General features: G+C 39.4%; 1 long non-coding RNA gene across 1 annotated transcript in view; it reads right to left on the bottom strand.

The window, feature by feature from the left end:
• The window catches only part of LOC145527046 (uncharacterized), a 74,424-nt gene extending 57,520 nt beyond the window's left edge, over nucleotides 1-16,904 (bottom strand). The window contains exons 1-4 of the long non-coding RNA XR_014069429.1: nucleotides 16,817-16,904; nucleotides 13,878-13,935; nucleotides 9,618-9,750; nucleotides 8,163-8,258 (exon numbers count right to left, since the gene is read on the bottom strand). This is a non-coding gene — a long non-coding RNA (uncharacterized LOC145527046). The remainder of the gene's footprint in view (nucleotides 1-8,162; nucleotides 8,259-9,617; nucleotides 9,751-13,877; nucleotides 13,936-16,816) is intronic.
• Nucleotides 16,905-17,850: the final 946 nt, after the last annotated feature.

The raw sequence follows: 17,850 nt of genomic DNA, 5'->3' as shown, positions 1-17,850 counted from the left end.
CAATTTTGTTTACCCTATCAAAGAACCAGCTCTTAGTTTTATTGATTTTTTCAATTGATTTTTTAATTATCTATTTTATTTATTTCCTCTCTGATCTTTATTATTTCCTTCCTTCTGTTGATTTTAAATTTTGTTTGTTATTTTTCTAATTTTTTATGTAGTGGATTAGATTATTTATTTGAGATTTTTCTTATTTCTTTAAAAAGACCTGTTTTGTTATGAACTTCTCTCTAAGAACTGCTTTTGCTGCCTCTCATAGATTTGGTATGGTGCGTTGTCATTGTCATTTGCCTCAAGGTATTTTTAAATTTCTTCTTTGATTCACCGTTGACCCACTGGCTTTTTTAGTAGCATGTTGTTTAGTTTCCATGTAATTGTTGTTGTTGTTGTTTTGTCATTTCCTTTTCTGTGTTTAATTTCTAATTTCATAACCCTGTGGTCAGGAAAGATGCTTGAAATAATTATTATACTCTTAAACTTTTGAGGGTTGTTTTGTGCCCTAGTATGTGGTCAGTCCTAGAGAATATTTCATGTACACTTGAAAAAATGTGTATTCTACTTTTTTTCCATGTAATGTCCTGAAAATATCAAGTAAGTCTAGCTGTACTATTGTATCATTTAGGATCTCTGTTGCGTTATTGATTTTCTGTTTTAAAGATCTGTCCATTGACATTAGTGGATTGTTCAAGTCTCCTACTATTGTTGTATTCCTACCAGTTTCTCCCTTTATGTCTGTTAGTATTTATTTTATGTATTTGAGCACTCCTATATTGGGTACATACATGTTGATGAGTGTAATATCCTTTCCTTGTATTGACCCTTCTATAATTCTTTATAGCCTTTGTTTAAAACTCCATTTTGTCTTATATGAGTATTGTGACCCCTGCTTTCTTATCATTTATGTTTGCATGAAATATCTTTTTCCATCCCCTCACTTTCAATCTATATGTACCTTTTGCCCTAAAGTGGATCTCTTATAGGCAGCATATTGTAGGCTCTTTTTCTTTTATCTAACCTGCCACTCTGTGTCTTTTGGTTGAAGTATTTAGTCCATTGACATTTAAGGAAATTATTCTTAGATATGTATTTATTTCCATTTCAAACCTTTTTTCCCATTGATTTTATATTTCTTCTTTGTTCCTTTTTTCTTTTTCCTTTTGTGGTTTGAAGGTTTTCTTTTGTGTTATGTTTATGTTCTCTTGTTTTTGATTTTTGTGAATCTATCATATGTTTTTGGTTTGTGGTTAACCTATTTTTCAAGTGTAGTAACACCCCCCTATATCTTCTTGCCTTAGGCTGGTAGTCATATAGGCTCAAACACATTCTAGGAAAAACTACATTTTCTTACTCTTTTCACCCACATTTTATTATTTTGTATTTTACATCTTCATTTTCATCCTTTTGCTGCTCATTGTGGTTATCGTCACTTTCACAGAAATTTATTTTTTATATTTTTTTGATCTGTGTACTGGCATATTTAAGTGATTTACTTTCCAGTTGTAATTTTCTATTTGCTATAGAGTCTTACTCTTTTTTTTTTTTAGAGACGACTTTTCAATAGTTACTTTAGAATAGGCTTAGTAATGCTATATTCTTTTAGTTTTTGCTTTTCTGAGAAATTCTTTATCTTTCCTTCTATTCTAAATTATAACCTTGCTAGGTAGAATATCCCAGGTTACAGGTTTTTCTCTTTCAGGACTCGGAATATATCTTGTCACTCCCTTATGGCCTGCAATCTTTCTGTAGAGAAATCAGCTGATAACCTTATGGAGGTTCCCTCATAATTAATTCTTTGTTTTTCTCTTGCTGCCTTTATTGACATTTTTATTATTATATGTCTTGGTGTAGGTCGATTTGAGGTTATCTATTTGGGACCCTCTGTTCTTCCTGTACCTGGATATCTTTTTCCTTCTTTAATTGGGAACTTTTCAGTGATAATGTCTTCAATTACATTTTCCATCCCTTTCTCTCTCTCTTCTCCTTCTGGAATCCCTGTTATGCATAGACTGGCACACTTTATATGATCCCATAGGTTTCTTATCCTGTTTTCTCTTTTTTTGTTGTTCTTTGGTATTCTATCTGCTGTTCTGATTGGGCGATTTCCATTTTTCTGTCTTTCAGATCACTTGTTCGTTCTTCTGCATTATTCATCCTGCTATTCGTCACCTTTAGTTGAGCTTTCATCTCTGCAAATGAATTTTCTAATTTTTCTTGGGTCCTCTTTATAGTTTCTAGCTCTTTTTAAGAGTAATTTGCATTTATGTCAATTTTCTTTCTTAATTTCTTCAGTATTTTCACTATCTCCTTTTTAAAGTGGTGTCTATTAGACTGAGGAGGTCTGTTTCATTGTTAGCTTGTTCAGGGGAATTTTCTTGATCTTTTAATTGGGAATGGTTCCTCTGCTTCTTCATTTTACTTTTATTTCTCTTGCTGTATGAGTTTAGGAGAAACAGTTATCTACTATGGTCTTGGAGGGCTATTTTTATGTGGGAACATCCCCATATAGCCTGTTAGGGTTTAATTTTTTTGGCATAAGCGCTGTTTTTAGTGTGGATGCCTGCCACCTCTCTTCTCAGTGTATGCTGGCCGTGTCCCCCTTGATAGGAGGTGTGACTGGTATTGTGGTGGCCAGAGCCTGCACTGAATATTGAGCAGGGCCTCCTCTTTGCTGCTTGGTTGTCACAGTCCTGTCAGGGACAAGGTCTGTTCCCTAGCTGTTGAAGTGGAGCCCTTGAGATCCATTTTTGTGCTGTGTTTGTGATCTGTGGTGTGAAATTGGTGGGATTGGAGCTCTTCCACTGGGAGAAGAGCCACTGAGCATTCCTCTGCCAGAGCTGTTCACCATTGAATGTACTGTTTTGTCACCTATCACCTGTTGTGTGGGCTTACAAAATACACTGCTGTTTGCACTGCCCTTGACCCTGTCTCAACCTTGGGAATGCTGATAATCAGCCCTGGTATCCTGCAGACATTGTTTTCACAAAGTCATCAGTGCAAATCCACAGAAGTCAGGTCCTAAGACTGTAGTAGTTGCACACCCGGACCTGCTGTGGGAGCTTTGGAGGTGGCTCAGCCCAGCCCCCACATGCACATTCTCACAAAGCCCACAGCTGCTACGGCCAGACCCGTCCCAACTGCAGGAGTACCCACTGTCCATTCAGATGTCCTGAAGGCACTAAATTTACAAAGCCTGCCTCAGGAGGAACTGGCTAAAGTGGCAGCTAGGATTGTCTTCCCAAAGCCGATGGAGGCAGGGGCCAACTCACAGAGAAAAGGCTGTAATGGTGGCTTCAGCCCTCCCTTTAGGTGCCTCTTAATGATGGAGCTTTGCTTCTGTGGTGGGCCCAGGGCTTCTTTGACAAACACCTCTGGTTGCTGCAGTACCACACTCCAGTCCCTTCAACTGTCTCCTTACAGCCAGCAGCAGTACTCTCCCTGAGTCGGTGCTCTGAACCCTGAGTTCCATTACCAAGCCCCTACCCATACCAGCAGAGGCACATCTCAGGCTGGAGAAACCAAGGGGTGGCATGGACTCTGTGCAGGTCTTCCTCTGTGCCACCTGTCACAAAGAGCTGTTGTGCTCGCCTCTGATCCTTTGATACTTCCTTTCTGTCCTGCCTGGTCTTCGCACCAGTGAGGGGGCTTTCCAGGGTGTAAACTTTTCTTCTTTCTCGTCACCCTCCCAGAGGCACAGGTCTCATCCCCCTTCCACTTTCATTTTTTCCTGTTGTCCCACCAAGTTACATAGAGACCTTTCCTATCCTTTCAGGTGTTTGAGGTCTTCTGCTGATATTCTATACATGTTCTGTGAGAATTGTTCTTTTTGAAGATGTATCTTGGATGTATTTATGGAAGGAGGTGAGTTTCCCATCCTGCTACTCTGCCATCTTGGTTGGATCCCCTCTTTGGGCTGTTTTTAAAAATCATATCCACTTTCAAAAGACAAAGATTCTATTTCCACTTGCAGCCAAGATGGACTAACAGAGATTGGATTAACCTCTCACCCTCAGTTTGAGGCATCCTCCTCTCTCAGTCCCCTGCAAAAGGGAAGGCAGTGGGTAAACTCTGACCTGGATTGCCTATTGTCTGTGGTTTGTCAACACTATAATGAAATATTTGACTCTACAAGAAATATTAGTTATGGTCGTAAGATCTCTGTCATATTTTCTTCCATCAAAATCTGAATCTTTTCAGAGGACAATGGAGCTTAGAATATCACTCTTTGCAAAAGCAAAGCAAGCGTATGTTTCAAACTACATTGCTTAATCTTCCCAGCAGTTACTGCAAACCATGAAGGAACTTTTGTACCAACTAACTTCTCATACTCTCAATAAAGAGAAACTAATGACATAGAGATTTCTGTGAAGTGCTTTTGAGCTAAAAACATCATCACATGCTTTTATATGCTTTCTTTATCCTTGGACCAAAAAAATATCTTTGCCAAACTAAGATGAGAAGAGTGACTCCCCATAACAAAAGCAAAACAAACTTCATGTGGATCTGTAAAAAAAAAAAACAAAAAAACTGCTGAATGAGAAAAATGGTCATTTGTCAAATGTGATGTGGAAGCTATCTTGGTGAATCAGGTACCTATTTTTACTATCGAAGAATGTCATATGGAATAGTTTGTTCTAGGATCAGAAAAGAGCCTCTCCAAACAAAAAAAAAATAGAGCAATAAAGAACATTTCCTTTAGCCAGCTAGCATGTCTCTAAATGTATTTCTACCTGGTTTTATCTATAAAGAAGAGTGGACATTTTTAACTCAGCAACCAACGTGCTATAAGTAGTTACATAAAACCTTGTTGGTATGGACTTTTGAATCAAGAACTAAAGTGAAATTAGAGGAATGTAGAAGTTGTAATATCTTCAAACAAATTAGGTTTTGACTATATAAAGCATATTGTTTTTGCTTTGCTGAGATCACTTCATATCACTTCTATAATTTCTTACCCCCTACTCAACCCTCACACCCTACACCTACCTTTTTTGACTTCAATGGCCAGTGCCATAGACGCTCCTCCAACGTCTGTCCTCAGGCTACTGCAACCACTGCTTTGCCCAAATAAAGTAGAAGAAAGTTCTGGGAGTGTACTCCCCTGTCTTCCTCCACCTTCACTGTGTGAAAAGTGTCAGTCACTCAGTCGTGTCTGACTCTTTGTGACCCCATGGGCTGTAGCCTGTGAGGCTCCTCTGTCCATGGAATTCTCCAGGCAAGATACGGAAGTGGGTAGGCATTCCCTTCTCCAGGGGATCTTCCCAACCCAACGATGAAATCTAGATCTCCTGCACTGCAGGCAGATTCTTTACTATCTGAGCCCACTAGAGTAGCCCATAGCACTAAGCCAATGTCTTGTTGATACCAAACTAGACAGTCCAAGTTTTTTGCCTAGGGTAAGGCACTCAGGGGATTCAAAATGCCCCAGAGCTCTCCTTTGGGCTCAAGGTGAGGCCAAGAAGGACATTGCCTGAACCCCCACCCTTACTTGGCCTGCCTCCTTCCCTGCCCCATTTCTCTTTCTAGTTTCTCCTGGAAGTACCTCCTTAATAAATCACTTGGCCCCAAATCTTCTTCTCTGAGGCTGTTTCTGGAAAAACTAAGCTAAGATAGTAGCTCAAACCACTAATAAAACCATGCCATCTGCATTCCTTACTAATCTATAATGAGCAATCTATGCGTACATGCAATGCTCAAAAACAGAATTTTTCTGAATAAGTTTATATTAACCAACTAAAATTTCACATAATCTGTTAATCACCTTCATAATGCTCTCCCTCAAAGAGAATATAAAACTAAATATCATCCTAGTGAATGTGAATATAAATGGAAAGTTAGAAGAGTACAAATAAGATTTAAAACAATATTTAGGTTTGCAGCAGTTTTGAAGCTTCTTCACTGAAAAAAAATTAAGTCAAATTCCTTTCAAGTGATGTATTTTTTAAATAGTCTACAAATTATTTCATTAGGTCCCTTGAAAGACATTTGGCTTCTTTCAAATTATTATAGCGGTTGATCACCTAATAGGATTTAATTTTGATAGAGGACACACTATGAAAAGAGAGAAAAAGTCATGATAAATAGGAGCAGTTTTGAAAGTGAGTGGTAAATGTTTTTTGACCCACCTCCAACTCATTAAAATCTTTCTGAATCCAACCTAAATCCTTGCCTTGGAACCTTAATAGCCTTTAGTCAGAAAATTGAATTAACTTTTGAATTTAACTTGTAAAGGTCAAAAGGAACATACTTCTAATGACAAAGGAAATTAAATATGTGCTATTTCATCTTCTATTGTTTAATACCTAATATATCATTTATCTGGAAATGAGAGGAAGATGCTTTTTTTGTGCAAAATAATGCCCATTTTTAACTAGAAAAATATGGTTATATTCCTTTTAGGTTAATTCTATCTCCTTTCTTTGAAAACCAGAGAAATATTCCTATCTAATATGGGTTATAGTTTGAAATATAGGTTATCTTATATACAGGCAAGAGAAAATTGGAGAACCGTAGCAGTAATGTCCCTTAAGGTAAATCCAAAACATAAATCCCTTCATTCATTCCACAGACATTAGGTACCTAATATGTATCAAAGACATGTATGGTCCCCTTTGTTCATGGAATTTGGTCTGAAAGGTTTTTTTCTCAGTTTTTTATACTATTTGACTTCTTTTCAGTCAAAAATTGACACTGTTGTACAATCCATTCCTCCTGAAATGATCTTCTCCCTAATGTTAATATCTAGAGAGAAGAAAGACCTCTGAAATATTCATCCCTCCTGATTTTCTCCCATTTTTTCTAGTCTCCTTCTGCATCTTTCTTTTGTTCATGTCTGAATGTTGACTTTCCCCAAGAGTCAGTTCACATCTGGCTGTTTACTTAGCTTCATCCGCCCCCCACAAGCTGCTGACACCACACCGCCATTTCCAGTCTATGTTAGTCTATGGTCTAGAAGTGTATTTTCAGCTGTCCCTGCTCCACCGGGATAACCCAGAAACCTCAGACTCAAGGCATCCTCTTTCCTCTCACCAAAACGTATGAAAAGGAAAAAATTCCCCTTCCCTCTCTTCCTAAGCCCATAAACTCCAACCCATTAATGACAAAACCCAGCTGCCTTAAATCAGAAAATCTCTTATCTGGACTACTTTAATAGTACTTACCTGGTGTTTTGTTCTCCAATTTCCACCTTTCTGCCAAGTCAAAACTTGTGCGGTACAACCAAGATTATCAATTATAAATCAGATATGAGCCATGTCAATCTTCACTTTAAAATCCTCATACCCCCTTGTTAAGTCATAGCATAAAATCCAAACTCCTCAGTACGGTACACATCTTATCCGTGCCTCTGGTGATGGACATTTGGGTTGCTTCTGTGTCTTGGCTACTGTAAACTGTACTACGATGAACATTGAAGTGCACGTATCTTTTTGAATTACAGTTTTATCTGAGCCTGTGCCCAGTAGTGGGATTGCTGGGTCATACGGTAGCTCTCGTGTTAGATTTTTACGGAACTTCCATACTATTCAATAACTAGACTCCAGTAAAAAATTTTAAAAATAATAAAAATACAGTCCACAGTGCTTTCCAATCTCATTCACTCTGGCTTTTAAGATTTATCTCCATCCATCTCTATCAGCCATTCAGCAGTACTGAAATCACAGGCATGGTCAAGCCTCTGTGTTTTCGTCCATATAGTTCTCTCTTCCTGCCCTGCTGCCCTCCACCACCTTGTATTTGACTCATCCATATAACTGAGAGCATCTTAAAAATAGGTACTGATTTTTATTCATTTTTGTACCTTTAGAACTTAGCTGAGTACTAGGATTCTCATGGATGTTCAATCGACATTGAATTCAAAACCATTTACAATGTGGTTTTCACTCTCCTTTTCTGTCTCATCTCTAACTTTTCACCCAATTCACCCAAATATCTAGTCATACAGACTATTCATCATGACTGAACAAGGCATGCTCTTTCATACTCTAAGCTCTTTGTTAAAAGCCTATTCATCCTCCAAGAATTAACTCAATTATAGACTAATCTTCTACATTCTAGATGCATATTTTCCTTTGTGATGTGAGGGTTTCCTCATCTTTTCGCTTCAGATATGCCCAGGTAGAATTAATTATCATCCTTTTCAATAGCTAATTATTCATAAAACTTACCAGATTAAATCATATATATCTATGTCTTGATCTCTCCTCTTGGATCATAAGATATTTATCTTTTCTCATTTGTACCTCCAGCACCAAAAATATTGCCTGGTAAATTAAATTGAAAAACAGATTAGTTGGGGCATTGGATTCTCAAACACATAGTTCATTAGTTTGGCTGACATTAGAATTTCATGGGGAATTTTTAAAAAATACCAGCAACCCTATCCCATATCCAAATAGTCTGGCTTAATTGGTCTGGGAGAGATAAAGCACTAGTATTATCGGCAGTGTTCCATGGCTGGTCGACAGGGACTGTTGGCAGGGAATAGGAGTGGGCAGCCCCAGAGACATGAGAAAGGGTCAAATTATAAAGCTCCATGAATGCCAGCTCAAGGCAATTAAGAACTACCTTGCTCTGGGGCCACATCATCCCTCACCATGGACTTTCCAATTGGTCGAGAATCTTGGGAGATTGAATGTGAGTTTTCCATGATCAATTCTACAGTGTCCTGAGGACCACTTACCTTTCTTTAGTCAATATACACAATACTAAAAAGCACTCTCTCCCATCCTCTCTCTCTCTTTCTCTCACAACTCACATGCTGCAAACTGAAGTATTTCCTGTCTGCTTATGGAAGTATTGGCTTTTGTCTCCATGGAATATTTTGAGCACTAACTTGGGTTCTCAATCCTCTTTCCCTACATTAGCTCCTTCACCACCACAGTAGTCACTTGATGACCCTCACTTACAGCCTCAGATCTGCATTAGCTTCTGAGTCATTTTGACAAGGACAACAATAATTGCAACAGCTTCAGCCTAACACTTAGGAGGCTATGGCATCCTGCCGCAAGACCAGCAGCCAAACCATTAAGTTCCAGGCACATGCCCCCAAGACTGCCTCAGCATCACTTATGACTGACACCTCCCCCACAAGGCTATCCTATCTCATAGTACCCCATTTGCCCTAGGAAGGACAGAGCGATCTCATGGGACCACCGATCCTGCCTTGTTCCTCCAACTACTCCAATCACTACCCTGCAGACCCCATATTATGCTATGGTCTATCTGCTTCAAACCCGCCCTTCTCTTCTCTGCCTTGTGATGCTGAGACTAGGACTCTGCAGACTGCATTTCTGTTTCGCTGGCTCTGTTAGACTCTTCCAACAGGGCTGCTGGAGGAGACTACAGGGCTGGAGAAAGGGAAAGAGTCTGCTGCTTCCTGCTCCTGACAGCAACAATCAACCACGCCTCTGCTTCACCCTGGCAGTTAATCCCAATTAATATTAAATCCAGTTTGCAGGTTTTTTCCAATTTTATATGCCTGCTCAGAGACACCAGCAGCAGTTTGTGTCTTCTCTTTAAAAATTCAGGTCCCAGGTCCACAGGGTCCCTCCTCTGACCATCCACAAACCAGCCCCCTCCCCCAAGCTTTAAGCTGTAATAACTCCGACTCCTCCCTTTACCTTCTCAACCTCTCTCAGCCTCAGGGTTGATGGCTGCTCCCTGCAGTTGTTACCTTGGAGATAACTTCAGGTTGTCTTTTAGCCTTGTCAATTCTTCAATCATTAATTAACAATTCTTTATGTTAAATTCTCACTGCGGGGGGGAAAAAAAACAACAGTGTGATTCCTTCTTTTGATTTCACCCTCTTATTACAGGCCTGGCTCAAACAGGCATATTTGCCTGAATTATGTCTCAGCTAGTTCTGTGCCTTGAAGCTCTCAGCTGTCCTCATTGGAATCTGCCTCTCTAACATGAACAAAAATGTTTGAGTTGTAATATTTGATCCACCGCTGATGTAGTATAGTCATATACTATGGACTATTTGACTTGAATTTTATTTTCAAAATAATGATATTAGTAGCTTACATTTTTAAGGAATAGCAAATACAGCAAATAGACCATTAGCTCGTATAAAGAACATGTCCATGCATCTTCAAATTTTCCAATACTGTCGCCAACATAAGCACCTGGCTTCCTTTCCAGGGCCATCATTTGCGTCTGGGATCAAATGGAAAAGGGTGAAGTACATAAAATGTGGATGCCAAGGTGAGCTAAGCTCCCTCTCCAGCTAATCAACTCACTCTTATATCGTGTTTTTAATAGAGCACATGATGTAAAACTCTCAGAATGTCTTAACTTGCCATTGATTTTTAGATTCATTCAAAGGCAGTTGAATTTTCAAAGATAAACATGAAATCATCTACTCAATGAACATGAATTTGAGCAAACTCCAGGAGATAGTGAAGGACAGAGGAGCCTGGCATGCTGCAGTCCATGGGATCGCAGAGTCGTACACAATTAAGTGACTGAACAACAACAAAAAGACTATTAGCACTGATATTTATTTAGCACTTAATGCATGATAATCACTGTACTTACAGTATCTTAATACTGTACATACAGTATTTTATTTAGTCTTTACAAAAATTCTAGAAATAAGTCATATTATTGTGTCTCTTATTATAGATGAGAAAACTGGGACACCAACAGAAGTAACCTGCTGATCGCAAAGAACTTGTAAGTCACAGAAGTGGGATTCTGACTATAGAGCCCACATCCGTTGGCCATCCTAATATGTTAGCTCTACATACACGCTTTGCTTGTGAATGCACCTCTTATGATAAAGGCTACACATTGTTTTTACCAACTGAATGGATAGTTGTTTGCTTTTACAATGCTTAAGGAATTATTATCATTATACAATCCTTTCAAAATCTTTTATGATTTTGGACTGTAAACCTACTTTATTGTATATTACAGTTCCCAGCTTTGGAGAAGGCAATGGCACCCCACTCCAGTACTCTTGCCTGGAGAATCCCATGGACGGAGGAGCCTGATAGGCTATAGTCCATGGGGTCGCTAAGAGTCGGACACGACTGAGCGACTTCACTTTCACTTTTCCCTTTCATGCATTGGAGAAGGAAATGGCAACCCACTCCAGTGTTCTTGCCTGGAGAATCCGAGGGACGGTGGAGCCTGGTGGGCTGCCGTCTATGGGGTCGCACAGAGTCGGACACGACTGAAGCGACTTAGCAGCAGTTCCCAGCTTATGAAAGTTCACTAGCAAATCATGGCTTTTTAAAGGAATGTATTTCCCAGGAGGAATTAAGTTTTCTGGGCCAGTCCACAAAACATGTGGAATTGCTTATCACATTTTTAGCAGTAAAATTAAGTAGAAAACAACAGAGTTGGATTTTCCTTTTAAAATTATAAAATATATTTTTAAAATATTGAGCCCTTTTGAAAAGCTGTGGAACTCAGCAGGGCTGTAGGAAGGCCAGATATCTTCTGTGGGGGTGCAGGGGTATAGGACATACAAATGAAATGGGAGAAGATAGAAGTTATTCTGACCACAAAGCCCCCAAGAGGGAAAATAATCATGCCATTATTCCCTATCTACCCATCTACCTACCCTACCATAAGCATAGAGTATGTTCTTCCATAAGGAAAAAGGAGGTAAAATGGGGGTCATAAGCCTATCAGATAAATATCAGAGAGCCATATCACCAGCCAGCCATAGAGAGAAGGGCATCAAAGTCAAGGTTAAAAGGAAAAAAATGGCTCTGTCTCAGGTCCAGGAAGGTGATAGGTGTGAAGTAGAAAGGAAGTTCCTCTGAACAACTTTGTTACCAGAAGTCAAGTGATAGGAAGAGGAGGTGCTTTAAGAGAAAAGCACTTTAGCTGTGATACCATCATAGATGAAAGCTGTGAAATAGATGAGCTGTAGGTACACTGGGCATATTGTTGGGACCATTCCTACATAGTCCTTTTAAGAATCACAATTATCTTTGGCTTCCCTTATTTAGTTGTTTAGATAAGATCTTGTTTCCAGGGAGACTCTTACTCAAAGATATTTTTGGCAAAATGCTACCAGTAAGAAATGAATCTAAATTGTTTAATTCTGAAGAGACTTTACATTTTTCATCTTTTTAATCTTTTAATTCGTTTATTCATCCTGTCAGCAAGAGTTTATCATACACCCTCTGTGGGGCACTGTCCTAGGTGCTAGAAGATACAACAGAGAAAAATACTGCCTCCAGAGAGTTTATATCTTAGTTTTACAATAATTTGAGAGTCATCTGAAATAAATTAATGTCTAAAAAGTATTTTTAATAAAGTGGCAAAGGATAAAGGTTGCCATCCAGATAGCTACAGTATTATCTGTCTTTAAAAGAAAATATGGATTCCCAGAGAGATCAATAAATTTTCCTTTTAAAGTGATATCAAGCAAATGTGACTTGTACAGTTTTTATTTGGCCTTATAGTTTTTGGCTTGCACAAAGGCCACTTAGGCCTCAAAGACCACAAAGACCTCTTAGACCACTTAGAGCTATTGTTTGAAGCACAAAGATAATGGAAAAAGTAGAAGTAAGAAAAGCAAAGTGTATACCATAAGTAGAGGTTTGCCCTGACATTCTGCAAATTTCCTCCTATTTGAACCAAAAGCTGACACTTACCTTTGAATGTGTTTTACAGAATTTAAGAAATTTCTACCTCATCAACTAGGTTCCAAATATTGTCAGTTGAACATATATCGGGAGACTTCTCTAAGTTTGTTGAGAGTTCTTAATTCAGGGAATAAACATGAAACATAGGTTGCTACTGAGGAAATTGTCCATCACACCATTAGAGGAAAGAATACAATGCTCCAGAAAAGGAAATGCTAAGATGTCAAAACCACCTTCAAACAGAATCCTAAGGATAGAGCCCATCTACGCTGAATAGATTGAAAGAGTATTGAAAGAAGATGACTCCAGCTTTTAATTGATGTTTTTCTCTAAAGTAGATAATACAAGCATATAAAATAAACTATCAGATAATAAAATTATAAGTAAAATCAAATGGTAAAATTCAGTCTATAAACACTGCTGCTGCTGCTAAGTCACTTCAGTCGTGTCCGACTCTGTGCGACCCCATAGACAGCAGCCCACCAGGCTCCTCTGTGGGATTCTCCAGGCAAGAACACTGGAGTGGGTTTCCATTTCCTTCTCCAATGCACCCATGCATGCATGCTAAGTCACTTCAGTCATGTCCAACTCTGTGCAACCCCATGGACAGCAGCCCACCAGGCTCCCCTGTCCACGGGATCCTCCAGGGAAGAATATGTAGTGGGTTGCCAGTTCCTTCTCCCTATAAATACTAGAAGTGGAATTTAATACAAGTTGATTAATTTTGACTCTATTAATTCAGAATTTCAGATAATCTCATAAAAAATAAACTAAAGTTAGCTTTTTGGTAATTTGGGGAGAAAGATCTTCTAGGTCAATATTTCTCAATGTTAATGTTCATAGGAATCATCTGGGGATCTTGTTAAAAGCATTCCAGCAGCTCTGGAGTGGGGCCCTGAGTGTCTGCCTTTTAACTGACTTCCTGCTGGTCCCTCGGGGCTTCCCTGGTGGCTCAGCTGATAAAGAATCTGCCTGCAGTGCAGGAGACCTGGGTTCGATCCCAGGTTTGGGAAGATCCCCTGGAGGGAACGGCTACCCACTCCAGTATTCTGCCTGGAGAATTCCATGCACTGTAAAGTCCATGGGGTCACAAAGAGTCAGACACGACTGAGTGACTTCCACACACTGCCAGTACTTCGCCCCCAGTGCACAAAAGTCCTTTGAGTAGCAAGGATCTGAGAAAATCAGTATAAGCCAGATTGTACAGGGAATAGCAAACCAAGAAAAAAACATATTTTCACAATGTCATTGGGGAAAAAAATGACTACTTACAAATGAGTCTTTGTTGTTCATTAAAACAGTTTTGGTAGGAGTTCTACCTGGTAACGTGCTGTAAGCGGATAAGTGGAGTTAATTCACATTGTCAAAAAATGAAAACAAAAAGGTTTTCTTTAGAAATACTCTATCCCATTTTAACTCTAATTTCATTGATTTCTAGTGCTTTCATTTTAGTTAATGAATATGTGGAATTTTGACCACTAAAAGCAAAAGGAATGATATCTTTACCCATCTTCAATTCTTCTTGGGTTCATTTTCCCATCAAGTTTGAGAATCTCCCCACATATTTACTCATTTACTCAGGAAAAGCACACACACACAGAGAAAAAAAAAACTATTAAGAGCAAGTCCTAAAGTAACTAATTCAGAACAGATTCTAAGATGAGCCACTCCCACTCCACCCCAACCTGGTAAGATAAATAAACAACAGAATGGTTAAGGTAAATATTATGACATAACACTCGCTATAAACATAATGCATCAAAAGCTCCAAAGTAGTATTTTCATGGGTCATGACCATGACTGACAATTATTAACAGTTGAGGTTTTCCAAATATCTTTGGCGTGCCTTGGTCCCTACCACATTGCTGAAGCTAGAGAAATAGGAATGAATGGTGATTGCACTTTGCTATTTCCAGGGAGTGTAAAGATATATGAATTTTGCGGGTATCTGTCTTTAGTTACCAATGATGATCTTGTTTTCTGTGGTAAATGAGTAGAAGCAGAGGCCAGGAGGACAGAGAGAAAGACGTAATGTCAGGAGCGTGCAGGAAGGCATAGGATGCTGCAAGAGAGAGTGCTTTCTGGGGAAAGAAACAAAAGGTGCAGTTCCCTTTTTTCCACATCCTCTCCAGCATTAATTGCTTGTAGATTTTTTTTTTTTTTTATAATGGCCATTCTGACCAGTGTGAGGTGATAACCTCATTGTAGTTTTGATTTACATTTCTCTAATAATTAGTGATGTTGAACATCTTTTCATGTGTCTCTTGCCATCTATATGTCTTCTTTAAAGAAATGTCTATTTAGATCTTCTGCCCATTTTTTTAATTGGGTCGTTGGTTGTTTTGATATTGAGTTACATGAGCTATTTATGTATTTTAGAGATTAATCCCTTGTCAGTTGCTTCGTCTGCCCTCTTGCACTGTTGTTTGGAATGTAAATTGATACAGCCATTATGGAAAACAGTATGGAGTTTCTTTAAAAAACTAAACATAGAACTACCATATGCCCCAACAATCCCACTACTGGGCATATGCCCTGAGAAAACCATAATGTCAAAAGTCACTTGTACCCTCATGCTAATTGCAGCACTGTTTATAATAGTCAGGACATGGAAGCAACCTAAATGTCCATAAATTGATGAATGGGTAAAGAAGATGTGGTTTGTTGTTGTTTAGTCATTCAGTCGTGTCTGACTCTTTGTGATCCCATGGACTGTAGCCCACCAGGTTCCTCTGTCCATGGAACTTTCCAGGCAAGAATACTGAAGTGTGTTGCCATTTCCTTCTGAATATTACTCAGCCATGAAAAGGAATGAAGTTGGGTCATTTGTAAAGATGTAGATGAACCTAGAGTCTGTCATACAGAGTGAAATAAGTCAGAGAAAAATAAACATTGTATTAATTTATTAACACATATATGTGGAATCTAGAAAAAAAATGGTACAGATGAACCTATTTGCAGGGCAGGAATAGAGACAGATGTAAAGGACAAACATGTGAACACAATGGGAAAAGGGAGGGAGATTAGGACTGACATATATACATGACCATGTGTAAAACAAATAGCTAATGGGAACCTACTGTGTAGCACAGGGAGCTCAGCTTGGTGCTCTGTGATGACCTGGACAGGTGGGATTGGGTGTGAGCGTGGGAGGAGGTTCAAGAGGGAGGAGATATATGTAAACATACACTCACTTCATTGTACAGCAGAAATGCAACATTGTAAAGCAATTATGCTCCAGTAAATAAACAGAGTAATAATTTTTTAAAAAAGAAACAAAAAATAGGAAAATGAAGGAAAAAAGAGAAGTGTAGAAATGCAATATTAAAGCAGCAGAAAAAGAAAGCAGAAAGGAAGGAGATACTGAGAAGTTAGAAGCACTTTCAAAGCCAAAGTTTTAGCCACGCAAGCTGCCTACGTTGGAGCCTGGAGAAGGAGAATTTCCCACATATAATACTGGTATCACCCAACATGGCAGACACATTCCTAAGCACAAGCATGGGATGGAAAGTATTTTCCTGTTCTGAAGATGATTAAACAGTCAAATAATAATTGACTACCCTACATCAGATGCCATGTTTGCTAAGCAAGATTTCTTTTACTTACAGGGAAAAAATTAAAGCAATCTAACAATACAAGCACTGCAATAAACTTGACATTTGTATTTCTCATTATAAATGAATTAAGTTGGCATGGATGGAAAAAATAAAGAGGTGAGGAGGGGCAGAAAAGGCAGAGGGAGAGCCCTGCACTAAACCACAGCTTGAGCTGTCCTTCTTGAGAATAACTAGAACATCAGAAACCAGGATTCATCAAAGTTTCACCTTGGTAGACCCAGCTGCACAAAGTGGGAGCTAAGTTGAATACCAGATGAACAGAATCAGAGCAGAAGTCAAAAGAAACCTACTGAGCATAAGAGAGAAATTTGAGAGGGAGACAAATAGGGGGAAAATGACACAGAGATCAGAATTGGAAGGCAAAGAGAACTGAGACTGGAGAAGAAAGCATGACAGAAAGCAAGCTGTAAATAAGGATGGACTTCAGAGAATTCTTTTTATGTGGGTCTCAGTGAGATTCCTAGGGCTCAGAATGAACCTGAAGGGAGAGTCCCAGACCTAACACTTAGGGGTCTTTTATTCCCAGCCTACTGACTACCAAGACTTCACAGGATATACAAAGCCCTTCCAGCTGGCAGGTATGGCTGCTCTTGCCTGTGTGGGGGAACAGAATAATGAGTCTCCAGGCTTGCCTAGCTCTGCATCTCCCTTGACTCCAGTTCAAATGCTAACTGTCGGAAATAACACTGTGCTGTGCTCAGCCACTCAGTCCTGTCTGACTCTTTATGACCTCATGGACTGTAGCCCACCAGGCTCCTTTGTTCATGAGGATTCTCCAGGCAAGAATACTAGAGTGGGTGGCCATGCCCTCCTCCAGGGGATCTTCCCAACCCAGGGATCCAACCCAGGTCTCCTGCATTGCGGGCAGATTCTTTACCAGCTGAGCACAAGAGAAACCCAAGAATATTGAAGTGGGTAGCCTGTCCCTTCTCCAGGGGAACTTCCCAACCCAGGAATCACACCAAGGTCTCCTGAATTGCAGTCAGATTCTTTACCAGCTGAGCTACCAGGGAGTATCACAGGGGACCATATAAAAGTAGATCAGACAGAAAAGCAACTCAGGCCCTTAAGATGCCTTAGTAAGTCACGTGTCACGTGTTCTAACAACTGAAATCATTGTTGCATTTGGAAGGGTGGGGTCTGTTTCAAATAAAAGAAAAGGAAGCATCCAGGGCTATTAGGTGTTTCTTTGAGCCATACTCTTCCAGGAAATAAACCTTCCAAGAATTATTCTGGGAATAAGAAAAGGTCCTGCTCTCAGCCTACGCAGAAGTTGAATAATTCACACTGCTGCTTCCTTCTCTCATCTTTAGTAAGGGGCGCTCATGACTGATGTTCCTTAAAGAGGGAAATAAAGAACTGCCTCAACCCTTAACAGGTGAGAGCTGATGGGTATTTCTGGAAGTTACTCAGTGTTTTATTTTTTTCTCAGTAGTTCTTGTCACTAGAAATCCACACCTGAAGACATCAATTTCTGCTCACCCTCCACCCTCTCATTAATAATGCGATCCTATGCTTTGACCAATATTTGTACCTCTTGTTAGTAACTAATATCTGCTGATGAATTGAAAATACGGGTCCTATTTCAGTCCTGAGAAAGACATTCCCTGAAAATGCACTAAAATAAA

Source organism: Giraffa tippelskirchi, chromosome 11 (assembly GCF_054371585.1).
Source record: "Giraffa tippelskirchi isolate mGirTip1 chromosome 11, T2T-mGirTip1v1.2.pri, whole genome shotgun sequence".
Taxonomy (NCBI): domain Eukaryota; kingdom Metazoa; phylum Chordata; class Mammalia; order Artiodactyla; family Giraffidae; genus Giraffa; species Giraffa tippelskirchi.
Note: the sequence above shows the minus strand (reverse complement) of the source record. Positions and strands in the feature narration are given on the sequence as shown.